The sequence below is a fragment of the Centroberyx gerrardi genome, chromosome 4, assembly GCF_048128805.1.
Source record: "Centroberyx gerrardi isolate f3 chromosome 4, fCenGer3.hap1.cur.20231027, whole genome shotgun sequence".
In the NCBI taxonomy this organism is placed as follows: Eukaryota; Metazoa; Chordata; class Actinopteri; order Beryciformes; family Berycidae; genus Centroberyx; species Centroberyx gerrardi.
The window spans coordinates 35,917,144-35,936,745 of NC_136000.1; positions in this window are offsets into that span (position 1 = coordinate 35,917,144).

Here is a 19,602-nt window from a genome sequence, read left to right on the forward strand (position 1 = left end):
TTAAAATCAACAATGTTGGACTCTATGAAAAGGTCTGAATCTGAGTTTTAAATTGAGGTGTCACTCCAGTAAATCAGATCATGCTAGCCTGAAAGACCAGGCTAAATATACAGAACAGATTTGACCTCTGACCCAGCTCTGAAAGCTGTGTGGTATTGACCACACTAAATGTCTGATTTTAAGCAGCCAGGTTGTGCTATGATGGAAAGCCAACAATTGATGGAAAGAAGAGAACCTAAGCTTTAATTTGATGTGCAACATGTTTGATTTGAAGCAGGTTTACCAGAAATACAGGAGGATAAGTTAGAATATAAAACCTGTTGGCTACAGGCCTTTTGAAAACAGCTGAATGTAACCATAATTCATCAGTGTGCTGCTAGCCACCAGAAGGGGTAAAATCAACAATGTTGGACTCTATGAAAAGGTCTGAATCTGAGCTTTAAATTGAGGTGTCACTCCAGTAAATCAGATCATGCTAGCCTGAAAGACCAGGCTAAATATACAGAACAGATTTGACCTCTGACCCAGCTCTGACAGCTGTGTGGTATTGACCACACTAAATGTCTGATTTTAAGCAGCCAGGTTGTGCTATGATGGAAAGCCAACAATTGATGGAAAGAAGAGAACCTAAGCTTTAATTTGATGTGCAACATGTTTGATTTGAAGCAGGTTTACCAGAAATACAGGAGGATAAGTTAGAATATAAAACCTGTTGGCTACAGGCCTTTTGAAAACAGCTGAATGTAACCATAATTCATCAGTGTGCTGCTAGCCACCAGAAGGGGTAAAATCAACAATGTTGGACTCTATGAAAAGGTCTGAATCTGAGTTTTAAATTGAGGTGTCACTCCAGTAAATCAGATCATGCTAGCCTGAAAGACCAGGCTAAATATACAGAACAGATTTGACCTCTGACCCAGCTCTGAAAGCTGTGTGGTATTGACCACACTAAATGTCTGATTTTAAGCAGCCAGGTTGTGCTATGATGGAAAGCCAACAATTGATGGAAAGAAGAGAACCTAAGCTTTAATTTGATGTGCAACATGTTTGATTTGAAGCAGGTTTACCAGAAATACAGGAGGATAAGTTAGAATATAAAACCTGTTGGCTACAGGCCTTTTGAAAACAGCTGAATGTAACCATAATTCATCAGTGTGCTGCTAGCCACCAGAAGGGGTAAAATCAACAATGTTGGACTCTATGAAAAGGTCTGAATCTGAGCTTTAAATTGAGGTGTCACTCCAGTAAATCAGATCATGCTAGCCTGAAAGACCAGGCTAAATATACAGAACAGATTTGACCTCTGACCCAGCTCTGAAAGCTGTGTGGTATTGACCACACTAAATGTCTGATTTTAAGCAGCCAGGTTGTGCTATGATGGAAAGCCAACAATTGATGGAAAGAAGAGAACCTAAGCTTTAATTTGATGTGCAACATGTTTGATTTGAAGCAGGTTTACCAGAAATACAGGAGGATAAGTTAGAATATAAAACCTGTTGGCTACAGGCCTTTTGAAAACAGCTGAATGTAACCATAATTCATCAGTGTGCTGCTAGCCACCAGAAGGGTTAAAATCAACAATGTTGGACTCTATGAAAAGCTCTGAATCTGAGCTTTAAATTGAGGTGTCACTCCAGTAAATCAGATCATGCTAGCCTGAAAGACCAGGCTAAATATACAGAACAGATTTGACCTCTGACCCAGCTCTGAAAGCTGTGTGGTATTGACCACACTAAATGTCTGATTTTAAGCAGCCAGGTTGTGATAGGATGGAAAGCCAACAATTGTTGGAAAGAAGAGAACCTAAGCTTTAATTTGATGTGCAACATGTTTGATTTGAAGCAGGTTTACCAGAAATACAGGAGGATACTTTAGAATATAAAACCAGTTGGCTGCAGTCCTTTTAAAAACAGCTGAATATAACCATAATTCATCAGTGTGCTGCTAGCCACCAGAAGGTTTAAAATGAACAATGATGGAGTCTATGAAAAGGTCTGAATCTGAGCTTTAAATTGAGGTGTCACTCCAGTAAATCAGATCATGCTAGCCTGAAAGACCAGGCTAAATATACAGAACAGATTTGACCTCTGACCCAGCTCTGAAAGCTGTGTGGTATTGACCACACTAAATGTCTGATTTTAAGCAGCCAGCTTGTGCTATGATGGAAAGCCAACAATTGATGGAAAGAAGAGAACCTAAGCTTTAATTTGATGTGCAACATGTTTGATTTGAAGCAGGTTTACCAGAAATACAGGAGGATAAGTTAGAATATAAAACCTGTTGGCTACAGGCCTTTTGAAAACAGCTGAATGTAACCATAATTCATCAGTGTGCTGCTAGCCACCAGAAGGGGTAAAATCAACAATGTTGGACTCTATGAAAAGGTCTGAATCTGAGCTTTAAATTGAGGTGTCACTCCAGTAAATCAGATCATGCTAGCCTGAAAGACCAGGCTAAATATACAGAACAGATTTGACCTCTGACCCAGCTCTGAAAGCTGTGTGGTATTGACCACACTAAATGTCTGATTTTAAGCAGCCAGCTTGTGCTATGATGGAAAGCCAACAATTGATGGAAAGAAGAGAACCTAAGCTTTAATTTGATGTGCAACATGTTTGATTTGAAGCAGGTTTACCAGAAATACAGGAGGATAAGTTAGAATATAAAACCTGTTGGCTACAGGCCTTTTGAAAACAGCTGAATGTAACCATAATTCATCAGTGTGCTGCTAGCCACCAGAAGGGGTAAAATCAACAATGTTGGACTCTATGAAAAGGTCTGAATCTGAGCTTTAAATTGAGGTGTCACTCCAGTAAATCAGATCATGCTAGCCTGAAAGACCAGGCTAAATATACAGAACAGATTTGACCTCTGACCCAGCTCTGAAAGCTGTGTGGTATTGACCACACTAAATGTCTGATTTTAAGCAGCCAGGTTGTGCTATGATGGAAAGCCAACAATTGATGGAAAGAAGAGAACCTAAGCTTTAATTTGATGTGCAACATGTTTGATTTGAAGCAGGTTTACCAGAAATACAGGAGGATAAGTTAGAATATAAAACCTGTTGGCTACAGGCCTTTTGAAAACAGCTGAATGTAACCATAATTCATCAGTGTGCTGCTAGCCACCAGAAGGGGTAAAATCAACAATGTTGGACTCTATGAAAAGGTCTGAATCTGAGCTTTAAATTGAGGTGTCACTCCAGTAAATCAGATCATGCTAGCCTGAAAGACCAGGCTAAATATACAGAACAGATTTGACCTCTGACCCAGCTCTGAAAGCTGTGTGGTATTGACCACACAAAATGTCTGATTTTAAGCAGCCAGCTTGTGCTATGATGGAAAGCCAACAATTGATGGAAAGAAGAGAACCTAAGCTTTAATTTGATGTGCAACATGTTTGATTTGAAGCAGGTTTACCAGAAATACAGGAGGATAAGTTAGAATATAAAACCTGTTGGCTACAGGCCTTTTGAAAACAGCTGAATGTAACCATAATTCATCAGTGTGCTGCTAGCCACCAGAAGGGTTAAAATCAACAATGTTGGACTCTATGAAAAGGTCTGAATCTGAGTTTTAAATTGAGGTGTCACTCCAGTAAATCAGATCATGCTAGCCTGAAAGACCAGGCTAAATATACAGAACAGATTTGACCTCTGACCCAGCTCTGAAAGCTGTGTGGTATTGACCACACTAAATGTCTGATTTTAAGCAGCCAGGTTGTGCTATGATGGAAAGCCAACAATTGATGGAAAGAAGAGAACCTAAGCTTTAATTTGATGTGCAACATGTTTGATTTGAAGCAGGTTTACCAGAAATACAGGAGGATAAGTTAGAATATAAAACCTGTTGGCTACAGGCCTTTTGAAAACAGCTGAATGTAACCATAATTCATCAGTGTGCTGCTAGCCACCAGAAGGGGTAAAATCAACAATGTTGGACTCTATGAAAAGGTCTGAATCTGAGCTTTAAATTGAGGTGTCACTCCAGTAAATCAGATCATGCTAGCCTGAAAGACCAGGCTAAATATACAGAACAGATTTGACCTCTGACCCAGCTCTGACAGCTGTGTGGTATTGACCACACTAAATGTCTGATTTTAAGCAGCCAGGTTGTGCTATGATGGAAAGCCAACAATTGATGGAAAGAAGAGAACCTAAGCTTTAATTTGATGTGCAACATGTTTGATTTGAAGCAGGTTTACCAGAAATACAGGAGGATAAGTTAGAATATAAAACCTGTTGGCTACAGGCCTTTTGAAAACAGCTGAATGTAACCATAATTCATCAGTGTGCTGCTAGCCACCAGAAGGGGTAAAATCAACAATGTTGGACTCTATGAAAAGGTCTGAATCTGAGTTTTAAATTGAGGTGTCACTCCAGTAAATCAGATCATGCTAGCCTGAAAGACCAGGCTAAATATACAGAACAGATTTGACCTCTGACCCAGCTCTGAAAGCTGTGTGGTATTGACCACACTAAATGTCTGATTTTAAGCAGCCAGGTTGTGCTATGATGGAAAGCCAACAATTGATGGAAAGAAGAGAACCTAAGCTTTAATTTGATGTGCAACATGTTTGATTTGAAGCAGGTTTACCAGAAATACAGGAGGATAAGTTAGAATATAAAACCTGTTGGCTACAGGCCTTTTGAAAACAGCTGAATGTAACCATAATTCATCAGTGTGCTGCTAGCCACCAGAAGGGGTAAAATCAACAATGTTGGACTCTATGAAAAGGTCTGAATCTGAGCTTTAAATTGAGGTGTCACTCCAGTAAATCAGATCATGCTAGCCTGAAAGACCAGGCTAAATATACAGAACAGATTTGACCTCTGACCCAGCTCTGAAAGCTGTGTGGTATTGACCACACTAAATGTCTGATTTTAAGCAGCCAGGTTGTGCTATGATGGAAAGCCAACAATTGATGGAAAGAAGAGAACCTAAGCTTTAATTTGATGTGCAACATGTTTGATTTGAAGCAGGTTTACCAGAAATACAGGAGGATAAGTTAGAATATAAAACCTGTTGGCTACAGGCCTTTTGAAAACAGCTGAATGTAACCATAATTCATCAGTGTGCTGCTAGCCACCAGAAGGGTTAAAATCAACAATGTTGGACTCTATGAAAAGCTCTGAATCTGAGCTTTAAATTGAGGTGTCACTCCAGTAAATCAGATCATGCTAGCCTGAAAGACCAGGCTAAATATACAGAACAGATTTGACCTCTGACCCAGCTCTGAAAGCTGTGTGGTATTGACCACACTAAATGTCTGATTTTAAGCAGCCAGGTTGTGATAGGATGGAAAGCCAACAATTGTTGGAAAGAAGAGAACCTAAGCTTTAATTTGATGTGCAACATGTTTGATTTGAAGCAGGTTTACCAGAAATACAGGAGGATACTTTAGAATATAAAACCAGTTGGCTGCAGTCCTTTTAAAAACAGCTGAATATAACCATAATTCATCAGTGTGCTGCTAGCCACCAGAAGGTTTAAAATGAACAATGATGGAGTCTATGAAAAGGTCTGAATCTGAGCTTTAAATTGAGGTGTCACTCCAGTAAATCAGATCATGCTAGCCTGAAAGACCAGGCTAAATATACAGAACAGATTTGACCTCTGACCCAGCTCTGAAAGCTGTGTGGTATTGACCACACTAAATGTCTGATTTTAAGCAGCCAGCTTGTGCTATGATGGAAAGCCAACAATTGATGGAAAGAAGAGAACCTAAGCTTTAATTTGATGTGCAACATGTTTGATTTGAAGCAGGTTTACCAGAAATACAGGAGGATAAGTTAGAATATAAAACCTGTTGGCTACAGGCCTTTTGAAAACAGCTGAATGTAACCATAATTCATCAGTGTGCTGCTAGCCACCAGAAGGGGTAAAATCAACAATGTTGGACTCTATGAAAAGGTCTGAATCTGAGCTTTAAATTGAGGTGTCACTCCAGTAAATCAGATCATGCTAGCCTGAAAGACCAGGCTAAATATACAGAACAGATTTGACCTCTGACCCAGCTCTGAAAGCTGTGTGGTATTGACCACACTAAATGTCTGATTTTAAGCAGCCAGCTTGTGCTATGATGGAAAGCCAACAATTGATGGAAAGAAGAGAACCTAAGCTTTAATTTGATGTGCAACATGTTTGATTTGAAGCAGGTTTACCAGAAATACAGGAGGATAAGTTAGAATATAAAACCTGTTGGCTACAGGCCTTTTGAAAACAGCTGAATGTAACCATAATTCATCAGTGTGCTGCTAGCCACCAGAAGGGGTAAAATCAACAATGATGGAGTCTATGAAAAGGTCTGAATCTGAGCTTTAAATTGAGGTGTCACTCCAGTAAATCAGATCATGCTAGCCTGAAAGACCAGGCTAAATATACAGAACAGATTTGACCTCTGACCCAGCTCTGAAAGCTGTGTGGTATTGACCACACAAAATGTCTGATTTTAAGCAGCCAGCTTGTGCTATGATGGAAAGCCAACAATTGATGGAAAGAAGAGAACCTAAGCTTTAATTTGATGTGCAACATGTTTGATTTGAAGCAGGTTTACCAGAAATACAGGAGGATAAGTTAGAATATAAAACCTGTTGGCTACAGGCCTTTTGAAAACAGCTGAATGTAACCATAATTCATCAGTGTGCTGCTAGCCACCAGAAGGGGTAAAATCAACAATGTTGGACTCTATGAAAAGGTCTGAATCTGAGCTTTAAATTGAGGTGTCACTCCAGTAAATCAGATCATGCTAGCCTGAAAGACCAGGCTAAATATACAGAACAGATTTGACCTCTGACCCAGCTCTGAAAGCTGTGTGGTATTGACCACACTAAATGTCTGATTTTAAGCAGCCAGCTTGTGCTATGATGGAAAGCCAACAATTGATGGAAAGAAGAGAACCTAAGCTTTAATTTGATGTGCAACATGTTTGATTTGAAGCAGGTTTACCAGAAATACAGGAGGATAAGTTAGAATATAAAACCTGTTGGCTACAGGCCTTTTGAAAACAGCTGAATGTAACCATAATTCATCAGTGTGCTGCTAGCCACCAGAAGGGGTAAAATCAACAATGTTGGACTCTATGAAAACGTCTGAATCTGAGCTTTAAATTGAGGTGTCACTCCAGTAAATCAGATCATGCTAGCCTGAAAGACCAGGCTAAATATACAGAACAGATTTGACCTCTGACCCAGCTCTGAAAGCTGTGTGGTATTGACCACACTAAATGTCTGATTTTAAGCAGCCAGGTTGTGCTATGATGGAAAGCCAACAATTGATGGAAAGAAGAGAACCTAAGCTTTAATTTGATGTGCAACATGTTTGATTTGAACAGGTTTACCAGAAATACAGGAGGATAAGTTAGAATATAAAACCTGTTGGCTACAGGCCTTTTGAAAACAGCTGAATGTAACCATAATTCATCAGTGTGCTGCTAGCCACCAGAAGGGTTAAAATCAACAATGTTGGACTCTATGAAAAGCTCTGAATCTGAGCTTTAAATTGAGGTGTCACTCCAGTAAATCAGATCATGCTAGCCTGAAAGACCAGGCTAAATATACAGAACAGATTTGACCTCTGACCCAGCTCTGAAAGCTGTGTGGTATTGACCACACTAAATGTCTGATTTTAAGCAGCCAGGTTGTGATAGGATGGAAAGCCAACAATTGTTGGAAAGAAGAGAACCTAAGCTTTAATTTGATGTGCAACATGTTTGATTTGAAGCAGGTTTACCAGAACTACAGGAGGATACTTTAGAATATAAAACCAGTTGGCTGCAGGCCTTTTAAAAACAGCTGAATATAACCATAATTCATCAGTGTGCTGCTAGCCACCAGAAGGGGTAAAATCAACAATGTTGGACTCTATGAAAAGGTCTGAATCTGAGCTTTAAATTGAGGTGTCACTCCAGTAAATCAGATCATGCTAGCCTGAAAGACCAGGCTAAATATACAGAACAGATTTGACCTCTGACCCAGCTCTGAAAGCTGTGTGGTATTGACCACACAAAATGTCTGATTTTAAGCAGCCAGCTTGTGCTATGATGGAAAGCCAACAATTGATGGAAAGAAGAGAACCTAAGCTTTAATTTGATGTGCAACATGTTTGATTTGAAGCAGGTTTACCAGAAATACAGGAGGATAAGTTAGAATATAAAACCTGTTGGCTACAGGCCTTTTGAAAACAGCTGAATGTAACCATAATTCATCAGTGTGCTGCTAGCCACCAGAAGGGGTAAAATCAACAATGTTGGACTCTATGAAAAGGTCTGAATCTGAGTTTTAAATTGAGGTGTCACTCCAGTAAATCAGATCATGCTAGCCTGAAAGACCAGGCTAAATATACAGAACAGATTTGACCTCTGACCCAGCTCTGAAAGCTGTGTGGTATTGACCACACTAAATGTCTGATTTTAAGCAGCCAGGTTGTGCTATGATGGAAAGCCAACAATTGATGGAAAGAAGAGAACCTAAGCTTTAATTTGATGTGCAACATGTTTGATTTGAAGCAGGTTTACCAGAAATACAGGAGGATAAGTTAGAATATAAAACCTGTTGGCTACAGGCCTTTTGAAAACAGCTGAATGTAACCATAATTCATCAGTGTGCTGCTAGCCACCAGAAGGGGTAAAATCAACAATGTTGGACTCTATGAAAAGGTCTGAATCTGAGCTTTAAATTGAGGTGTCACTCCAGTAAATCAGATCATGCTAGCCTGAAAGACCAGGCTAAATATACAGAACAGATTTGACCTCTGACCCAGCTCTGAAAGCTGTGTGGTATTGACCACACTAAATGTCTGATTTTAAGCAGCCAGGTTGTGCTATGATGGAAAGCCAACAATTGATGGAAAGAAGAGAACCTAAGCTTTAATTTGATGTGCAACATGTTTGATTTGAAGCAGGTTTACCAGAAATACAGGAGGATAAGTTAGAATATAAAACCTGTTGGCTACAGGCCTTTTGAAAACAGCTGAATGTAACCATAATTCATCAGTGTGCTGCTAGCCACCAGAAGGGGTAAAATCAACAATGTTGGACTCTATGAAAAGGTCTGAATCTGAGTTTTAAATTGAGGTGTCACTCCAGTAAATCAGATCATGCTAGCCTGAAAGACCAGGCTAAATATACAGAACAGATTTGACCTCTGACCCAGCTCTGAAAGCTGTGTGGTATTGACCACACTAAATGTCTGATTTTAAGCAGCCAGGTTGTGCTATGATGGAAAGCCAACAATTGATGGAAAGAAGAGAACCTAAGCTTTAATTTGATGTGCAACATGTTTGATTTGAAGCAGGTTTACCAGAAATACAGGAGGATAAGTTAGAATATAAAACCTGTTGGCTACAGGCCTTTTGAAAACAGCTGAATGTAACCATAATTCATCAGTGTGCTGCTAGCCACCAGAAGGGGTAAAATCAACAATGTTGGACTCTATGAAAAGGTCTGAATCTGAGCTTTAAATTGAGGTGTCACTCCAGTAAATCAGATCATGCTAGCCTGAAAGACCAGGCTAAATATACAGAACAGATTTGACCTCTGACCCAGCTCTGAAAGCTGTGTGGTATTGACCACACTAAATGTCTGATTTTAAGCAGCCAGGTTGTGATAGGATGGAAAGCCAACAATTGTTGGAAAGAAGAGAACCTAAGCTTTAATTTGATGTGCAACATGTTTGATTTGAAGCAGGTTTACCAGAAATACAGGAGGATACTTTAGAATATAAAACCAGTTGGCTGCAGGCCTTTTAAAAACAGCTGAATATAACCATAATTCATCAGTGTGCTGCTAGCCACCAGAAGGTTTAAAATGAACAATGTTGGACTCTATGAAAAGCTCTGAATCTGAGCTTTAAATTGAGGTGTCACTCCAGTAAATCAGATCATGCTAGCCTGAAAGACCAGGCTAAATATACAGAACAGATTTGACCTCTGACCCAGCTCTGAAAGCTGTGTGGTATTGACCACACTAAATGTCTGATTTTAAGCAGCCAGGTTGTGATAGGATGGAAAGCCAACAATTGTTGGAAAGAAGAGAACCTAAGCTTTAATTTGATGTGCAACATGTTTGATTTGAAGCAGGTTTACCAGAAATACAGGAGGATACTTTAGAATATAAAACCAGTTGGCTGCAGGCCTTTTAAAAACAGCTGAATATAACCATAATTCATCAGTGTGCTGCTAGCCACCAGAAGGGGTAAAATCAACAATGTTGGACTCTATGAAAAGGTCTGAATCTGAGCTTTAAATTGAGGTGTCACTCCAGTAAATCAGATCATGCTAGCCTGAAAGACCAGGCTAAATATACAGAACAGATTTGACCTCTGACCCAGCTCTGAAAGCTGTGTGGTATTGACCACACAAAATGTCTGATTTTAAGCAGCCAGCTTGTGCTATGATGGAAAGCCAACAATTGATGGAAAGAAGAGAACCTAAGCTTTAATTTGATGTGCAACATGTTTGATTTGAAGCAGGTTTACCAGAAATACAGGAGGATAAGTTAGAATATAAAACCTGTTGGCTACAGGCCTTTTGAAAACAGCTGAATGTAACCATAATTCATCAGTGTGCTGCTAGCCACCAGAAGGGGTAAAATCAACAATGTTGGACTCTATGAAAAGGTCTGAATCTGTGTTTTAAATTGAGGTGTCACTCCAGTAAATCAGATCATGCTAGCCTGAAAGACCAGGCTAAATATACAGAACAGATTTGACCTCTGACCCAGCTCTGAAAGCTGTGTGGTATTGACCACACTAAATGTCTGATTTTAAGCAGCCAGGTTGTGCTATGATGGAAAGCCAACAATTGATGGAAAGAAGAGAACCTAAGCTTTAATTTGATGTGCAACATGTTTGATTTGAAGCAGGTTTACCAGAAATACAGGAGGATAAGTTAGAATATAAAACCTGTTGGCTACAGGCCTTTTGAAAACAGCTGAATGTAACCATAATTCATCAGTGTGCTGCTAGCCACCAGAAGGGGTAAAATCAACAATGTTGGACTCTATGAAAAGGTCTGAATCTGAGCTTTAAATTGAGGTGTCACTCCAGTAAATCAGATCATGCTAGCCTGAAAGACCAGGCTAAATATACAGAACAGATTTGACCTCTGACCCAGCTCTGAAAGCTGTGTGGTATTGACCACACTAAATGTCTGATTTTAAGCAGCCAGGTTGTGCTATGATGGAAAGCCAACAATTGATGGAAAGAAGAGAACCTAAGCTTTAATTTGATGTGCAACATGTTTGATTTGAAGCAGGTTTACCAGAAATACAGGAGGATAAGTTAGAATATAAAACCTGTTGGCTACAGGCCTTTTGAAAACAGCTGAATGTAACCATAATTCATCAGTGTGCTGCTAGCCACCAGAAGGGGTAAAATCAACAATGTTGGACTCTATGAAAAGGTCTGAATCTGAGCTTTAAATTGAGGTGTCACTCCAGTAAATCAGATCATGCTAGCCTGAAAGACCAGGCTAAATATACAGAACAGATTTGACCTCTGACCCAGCTCTGAAAGCTGTGTGGTATTGACCACACTAAATGTCTGATTTTAAGCAGCCAGGTTGTGCTATGATGGAAAGCCAACAATTGATGGAAAGAAGAGGACCTAAGCTTTAATTTGATGTGCAACATGTTTGATTTGAAGCAGGTTTACCAGAAATACAGGAGGATAAGTTAGAATATAAAACCTGTTGGCTACAGGCCTTTTGAAAACAGCTGAATGTAACCATAATTCATCAGTGTGCTGCTAGCCACCAGAAGGGGTAAAATCAACAATGTTGGACTCTATGAAAAGGTCTGAATCTGAGCTTTAAATTGAGGTGTCACTCCAGTAAATCAGATCATGCTAGCCTGAAAGACCAGGCTAAATATACAGAACAGATTTGACCTCTGACCCAGCTCTGAAAGCTGTGTGGTATTGACCACACTAAATGTCTGATTTTAAGCAGCCAGGTTGTGATAGGATGGAAAGCCAACAATTGTTGGAAAGAAGAGAACCTAAGCTTTAATTTGATGTGCAACATGTTTGATTTGAAGCAGGTTTACCAGAAATACAGGAGGATACTTTAGAATATAAAACCAGTTGGCTGCAGGCCTTTTAAAAACAGCTGAATATAACCATAATTCATCAGTGTGCTGCTAGCCACCAGAAGGGGTAAAATCAACAATGATGGAGTCTATGAAAAGGTCTGAATCTGAGCTTTAAATTGAGGTGTCACTCCAGTAAATCAGATCATGCTAGCCTGAAAGACCAGGCTAAATATACAGAACAGATTTGACCTCTGACCCAGCTCTGAAAGCTGTGTGGTATTGACCACACAAAATGTCTGATTTTAAGCAGCCAGCTTGTGCTATGATGGAAAGCCAACAATTGATGGAAAGAAGAGAACCTAAGCTTTAATTTGATGTGCAACATGTTTGATTTGAAGCAGGTTTACCAGAAATACAGGAGGATAAGTTAGAATATAAAACCTGTTGGCTACAGGCCTTTTGAAAACAGCTGAATGTAACCATAATTCATCAGTGTGCTGCTAGCCACCAGAAGGGGTAAAATCAACAATGTTGGACTCTATGAAAAGGTCTGAATCTGAGCTTTAAATTGAGGTGTCACTCCAGTAAATCAGATCATGCTAGCCTGAAAGACCAGGCTAAATATACAGAACAGATTTGACCTCTGACCCAGCTCTGAAAGCTGTGTGGTATTGACCACACTAAATGTCTGATTTTAAGCAGCCAGGTTGTGCTATGATGGAAAGCCAACAATTGATGGAAAGAAGAGAACCTAAGCTTTAATTTGATGTGCAACATGTTTGATTTGAAGCAGGTTTACCAGAAATACAGGAGGATAAGTTAGAATATAAAACCTGTTGGCTACAGGCCTTTTGAAAACAGCTGAATGTAACCATAATTCATCAGTGTGCTGCTAGCCACCAGAAGGGGTAAAATCAACAATGTTGGACTCTATGAAAAGGTCTGAATCTGAGTTTTAAATTGAGGTGTCACTCCAGTAAATCAGATCATGCTAGCCTGAAAGACCAGGCTAAATATACAGAACAGATTTGACCTCTGACCCAGCTCTGAAAGCTGTGTGGTATTGACCACACTAAATGTCTGATTTTAAGCAGCCAGGTTGTGCTATGATGGAAAGCCAACAATTGATGGAAAGAAGAGAACCTAAGCTTTAATTTGATGTGCAACATGTTTGATTTGAAGCAGGTTTACCAGAAATACAGGAGGATAAGTTAGAATATAAAACCTGTTGGCTACAGGCCTTTTGAAAACAGCTGAATGTAACCATAATTCATCAGTGTGCTGCTAGCCACCAGAAGGGGTAAAATCAACAATGTTGGACTCTATGAAAAGGTCTGAATCTGAGCTTTAAATTGAGGTGTCACTCCAGTAAATCAGATCATGCTAGCCTGAAAGACCAGGCTAAATATACAGAACAGATTTGACCTCTGACCCAGCTCTGAAAGCTGTGTGGTATTGACCACACTAAATGTCTGATTTTAAGCAGCCAGGTTGTGATAGGATGGAAAGCCAACAATTGTTGGAAAGAAGAGAACCTAAGCTTTAATTTGATGTGCAACATGTTTGATTTGAAGCAGGTTTACCAGAAATACAGGAGGATACTTTAGAATATAAAACCAGTTGGCTGCAGGCCTTTTAAAAACAGCTGAATATAACCATAATTCATCAGTGTGCTGCTAGCCACCAGAAGGTTTAAAATGAACAATGATGTAGTCTATGAAAAGGTCTGAATCTGAGCTTTAAATTGAGGTGTCACTCCAGTAAATCAGATCATGCTAGCCTGAAAGACCAGGCTAAATATACAGAACAGATTTGACCTCTGACCCAGCTCTGAAAGCTGTGTGGTATTGACCACACTAAATGTCTGATTTTAAGCAGCCAGGTTGTGCTGTGATGGAAAGCCAACAATTGATGGAAAGAAGAGAACCTAAGCTTTAATTTGATGTGCAACATGTTTGATTTGAAGCAGGTTTACCAGAAATACAGGAGGATAAGTTAGAATATAAAACCTGTTGGCTACAGGCCTTTTGAAAACAGCTGAATGTAACCATAATTCATCAGTGTGCTGCTAGCCACCAGAAGGGGTAAAATCAACAATGTTGGACTCTATGAAAAGGTCTGAATCTGAGCTTTAAATTGAGGTGTCACTCCAGTAAATCAGATCATGCTAGCCTGAAAGACCAGGCTAAATATACAGAACAGATTTGACCTCTGACCCAGCTCTGAAAGCTGTGTGGTATTGACCACACTAAATGTCTGATTTTAAGCAGCCAGGTTGTGATAGGATGGAAAGCCAACAATTGTTGGAAAGAAGAGAACCTAAGCTTTAATTTGATGTGCAACATGTTTGATTTGAAGCAGGTTTACCAGAAATACAGGAGGATACTTTAGAATATAAAACCAGTTGGCTGCAGGCCTTTTAAAAACAGCTGAATATAACCATAATTCATCAGTGTGCTGCTAGCCACCAGAAGGGGTAAAATCAACAATGTTGGACTCTATGAAAAGGTCTGAATCTGAGCTTTAAATTGAGGTGTCACTCCAGTAAATCAGATCATGCTAGCCTGAAAGACCAGGCTAAATATACAGAACAGATTTGACCTCTGACCCAGCTCTGAAAGCTGTGTGGTATTGACCACACTAAATGTCTGATTTTAAGCAGCCAGGTTGTGCTATGATGGAAAGCCAACAATTGATGGAAAGAAGAGAACCTAAGCTTTAATTTGATGTGCAACATGTTTGATTTGAAGCAGGTTTACCAGAAATACAGGAGGATAAGTTAGAATATAAAACCTGTTGGCTACAGGCCTTTTGAAAACAGCTGAATGTAACCATAATTCATCAGTGTGCTGCTAGCCACCAGAAGGGTTAAAATCAACAATGTTGGACTCTATGAAAAGGTCTGAATCTGAGCTTTAAATTGAGGTGTCACTCCAGTAAATCAGATCATGCTAGCCTGAAAGACCAGGCTAAATATACAGAACAGATTTGACCTCTGACCCAGCTCTGAAAGCTGTGTGGTATTGACCACACTAAATGTCTGATTTTAAGCAGCCAGGTTGTGATAGGATGGAAAGCCAACAATTGTTGGAAAGAAGAGAACCTAAGCTTTAATTTGATGTGCAACATGTTTGATTTGAAGCAGGTTTACCAGAAATACAGGAGGATACTTTAGAATATAAAACCAGTTGGCTGCAGGCCTTTTAAAAACAGCTGAATATAACCATAATTCATTAGTGTGCTGCTAGCCACCAGAAGGGTTAAAATCAACAATGTTGGACTCTATGAAAAGGTCTGAATCTGAGCTTTAAATTGAGGTGTCACTCCAGTAAATCAGATCATGCTAGCCTGAAAGACCAGGCTAAATATACAGAACAGATTTGACCTCTGACCCAGCTCTGAAAGCTGTGTGGTATTGACCACACTAAATGTCTGATTTTAAGCAGCCAGGTTGTGATAGGATGGAAAGCCAACAATTGTTGGAAAGAAGAGAACCTAAGCTTTAATTTGATGTGCAACATGTTTGATTTGAAGCAGGTTTACCAGAAATACAGGAGGATAAGTTAGAATATAAAACCTGTTGGCTACAGGCCTTTTGAAAACAGCTGAATGTAACCATAATTCATCAGTGTGCTGCTAGCCACCAGAAGGGGTAAAATCAACAATGTTGGACTCTATGAAAAGGTCTGAATCTGAGCTTTAAATTGAGGTGTCACTCCAGTAAATCAGATCATGCTAGCCTGAAAGACCAGGCTAAATATACAGAACAGATTTGACCTCTGACCCAGCTCTGAAAGCTGTGTGGTATTGACCACACTAAATGTCTGATTTTAAGCAGCCAGGTTGTGATAGGATGGAAAGCCAACAATTGTTGGAAAGAAGAGAACCTAAGCTTTAATTTGATGTGCAACATGTTTGATTTGAAGCAGGTTTACCAGAAATACAGGAGGATACTTTAGAATATAAAACCAGTTGGCTGCAGGCCTTTTAAAAACAGCTGAATATAACCATAATTCATCAGTGTGCTGCTAGCCACCAGAAGGGGTAAAATCAACAATGTTGGACTCTATGAAAAGGTCTGAATCTGAGCTTTAAATTGAGGTGTCACTCCAGTAAATCAGATCATGCTAGCCTGAAAGACCAGGCTAAATATACAGAACAGATTTGACCTCTGACCCAGCTCTGAAAGCTGTGTGGTATTGACCACACTAAATGTCTGATTTTAAGCAGCCAGGTTGTGCTATGATGGAAAGCCAACAATTGATGGAAAGAAGAGAACCTAAGCTTTAATTTGATGTGCAACATGTTTGATTTGAAGCAGGTTTACCAGAAATACAGGAGGATAAGTTAGAATATAAAACCTGTTGGCTACAGGCCTTTTGAAAACAGCTGAATGTAACCATAATTCATCAGTGTGCTGCTAGCCACCAGAAGGGTTAAAATCAACAATGTTGGACTCTATGAAAAGGTCTGAATCTGAGCTTTAAATTGAGGTGTCACTCCAGTAAATCAGATCATGCTAGCCTGAAAGACCAGGCTAAATATACAGAACAGATTTGACCTCTGACCCAGCTCTGAAAGCTGTGTGGTATTGACCACACTAAATGTCTGATTTTAAGCAGCCAGGTTGTGATAGGATGGAAAGCCAACAATTGTTGGAAAGAAGAGAACCTAAGCTTTAATTTGATGTGCAACATGTTTGATTTGAAGCAGGTTTACCAGAAATACAGGAGGATACTTTAGAATATAAAACCAGTTGGCTGCAGGCCTTTTAAAAACAGCTGAATATAACCATAATTCATTAGTGTGCTGCTAGCCACCAGAAGGGTTAAAATCAACAATGTTGGACTCTATGAAAAGGTCTGAATCTGAGCTTTAAATTGAGGTGTCACTCCAGTAAATCAGATCATGCTAGCCTGAAAGACCAGGCTAAATATACAGAACAGATTTGACCTCTGACCCAGCTCTGAAAGCTGTGTGGTATTGACCACACTAAATGTCTGATTTTAAGCAGCCAGGTTGTGATAGGATGGAAAGCCAACAATTGTTGGAAAGAAGAGAACCTAAGCTTTAATTTGATGTGCAACATGTTTGATTTGAAGCAGGTTTACCAGAAATACAGGAGGATAAGTTATAATATAAAACCAGTTGGCTGCAGGCCTTTTAAAAACAGCTGAATATAACCATAATTCATCAGTGTGCTGCTAGCCACCAGAAGGTTTAAAATGAACAATGATGGAGTCTATGAAAAGGTCTGAATCTGAGCTTTAAATTGAGGTGTCACTCCAGTAAATCAGATCATGCTAGCCTGAAAGACCAGGCTAAATATACAGAACAGATTTGACCTCTGACCCAGCTCTGAAAGCTGTGTGGTATTGACCACACTAAATGTCTGATTTTAAGCAGCCAGGTTGTGATAGGATGGAAAGCCAACAATTGTTGGAAAGAAGAGAACCTAAGCTTTAATTTGATGTGCAACATGTTTGATTTGAAGCAGGTTTACCAGAAATACAGGAGGATACTTTAGAATATAAAACCAGTTGGCTGCAGGCCTTTTAAAAACAGCTGAATATAACCATAATTCATCAGTGTGCTGCTAGCCACCAGAAGGGGTAAAATCAACAATGTTGGACTCTATGAAAAGGTCTGAATCTGAGCTTTAAATTGAGGTGTCACTCCAGTAAATCAGATCATGCTAGCCTGAAAGACCAGGCTAAATATACAGAACAGATTTGACCTCTGACCCAGCTCTGAAAGCTGTGTGGTATTGACCACACTAAATGTCTGATTTTAAGCAGCCAGGTTGTGCTATGATGGAAAGCCAACAATTGATGGAAAGAAGAGAACCTAAGCTTTAATTTGATGTGCAACATGTTTGATTTGAAGCAGGTTTACCAGAAATACAGGAGGATAAGTTAGAATATAAAACCTGTTGGCTACAGGCCTTTTGAAAACAGCTGAATGTAACCATAATTCATCAGTGTGCTGCTAGCCACCAGAAGGGTTAAAATCAACAATGTTGGACTCTATGAAAAGGTCTGAATCTGAGCTTTAAATTGAGGTGTCACTCCAGTAAATCAGATCATGCTAGCCTGAAAGACCAGGCTAAATATACAGAACAGATTTGACCTCTGACCCAGCTCTGAAAGCTGTGTGGTATTGACCACACTAAATGTCTGATTTTAAGCAGCCAGGTTGTGCTATGATGGAAAGCCAACAATTGATGGAAAGAAGAGAACCTAAGCTTTAATTTGATGTGCAACATGTTTGATTTGAAGCAGGTTTACCAGAAATACAGGAGGATAAGTTAGAATATAAAACCTGTTGGCTACAGGCCTTTTGAAAACAGCTGAACGTAACCATAATTCATCAGTGTGCTGCTAGCCACCAGAAGGGTTAAAATCAACAATGTTGGACTCTATGAAAAGGTCTGAATCTGAGCTTTAAATTGAGGTGTCACTCCAGTAAATCAGATCATGCTAGCCTGAAAGACCAGGCTAAATATACAGAACAGATTTGACCTCTGACCCAGCTCTGAAAGCTGTGTGGTATTGACCACACTAAATGTCTGATTTTAAGCAGCCAGGTTGTGACAGGATGGAAAGCCAACAATTGTTGGAAAGAAGAGAACCTAAGCTTTAATTTGATGTGCAACATGTTTAATTTGAAGCAGGTTTACCAGAAATACAGGAGGATACTTTAGAATATAAAACCAGTTGGCTGCAGGCCTTTTAAAAACAGCTGAATATAACCATAATTCATCAGTGTGCTGCTAGCCACCAGAAGGTTTAAAATGAACAATGATGGAGTCTATGAAAAGGTCTGAATCTGAGCTTTAAATTGAGGTGTCACTCCAGTAAATCAGATCATGCTAGCCTGAAAGACCAGGCTAAATATACAGAACAGATTTGACCTCTGACCCAGCTCTGAAAGCTGTGTGGTATTGACCACACTAAATGTCTGATTTTAAGCAGCCAGGTTGTGCTATGATGGAAAGCCAACAATTGATGGAAAGAAGAGAACCTAAGCTTTAATTTGATGTGCAACATGTTTGATTTGAAGCAGGTTTACCAGAAATACAGGAGGATAAGTTAGAATATAAAACCTGTTGGCTACAGGCCTTTTGAAAACAGCTGAACGTAACCATAATTCATCAGTGTGCTGCTAGCCACCAGAAGGGTTAAAATCAACAATGTTGGACTCTATGAAAAGGTCTGAATCTGAGCTTTAAATTGAGGTGTCACTCCAGTAAATCAGATCATGCTAGCCTGAAAGACCAGGCTAAATATACAGAACAGATTTGACCTCTGACCCAGCTCTGAAAGCTGTGTGGTATTGACCACACTAAATGTCTGATTTTAAGCAGCCAGGTTGTGACAGGATGGAAAGCCAACAATTGTTGGAAAGAAGAGAACCTAAGCTTTAATTTGATGTGCAACATGTTTGATTTGAAGCAGGTTTACCAGAAATACAGGAGGATACTTTAGAATATAAAACCAGTTGGCTGCAGGCCTTTTAAAAACAGCTGAATATAACCATAATTCATCAGTGTGCTGCTAGCCACCAGAAGGTTTA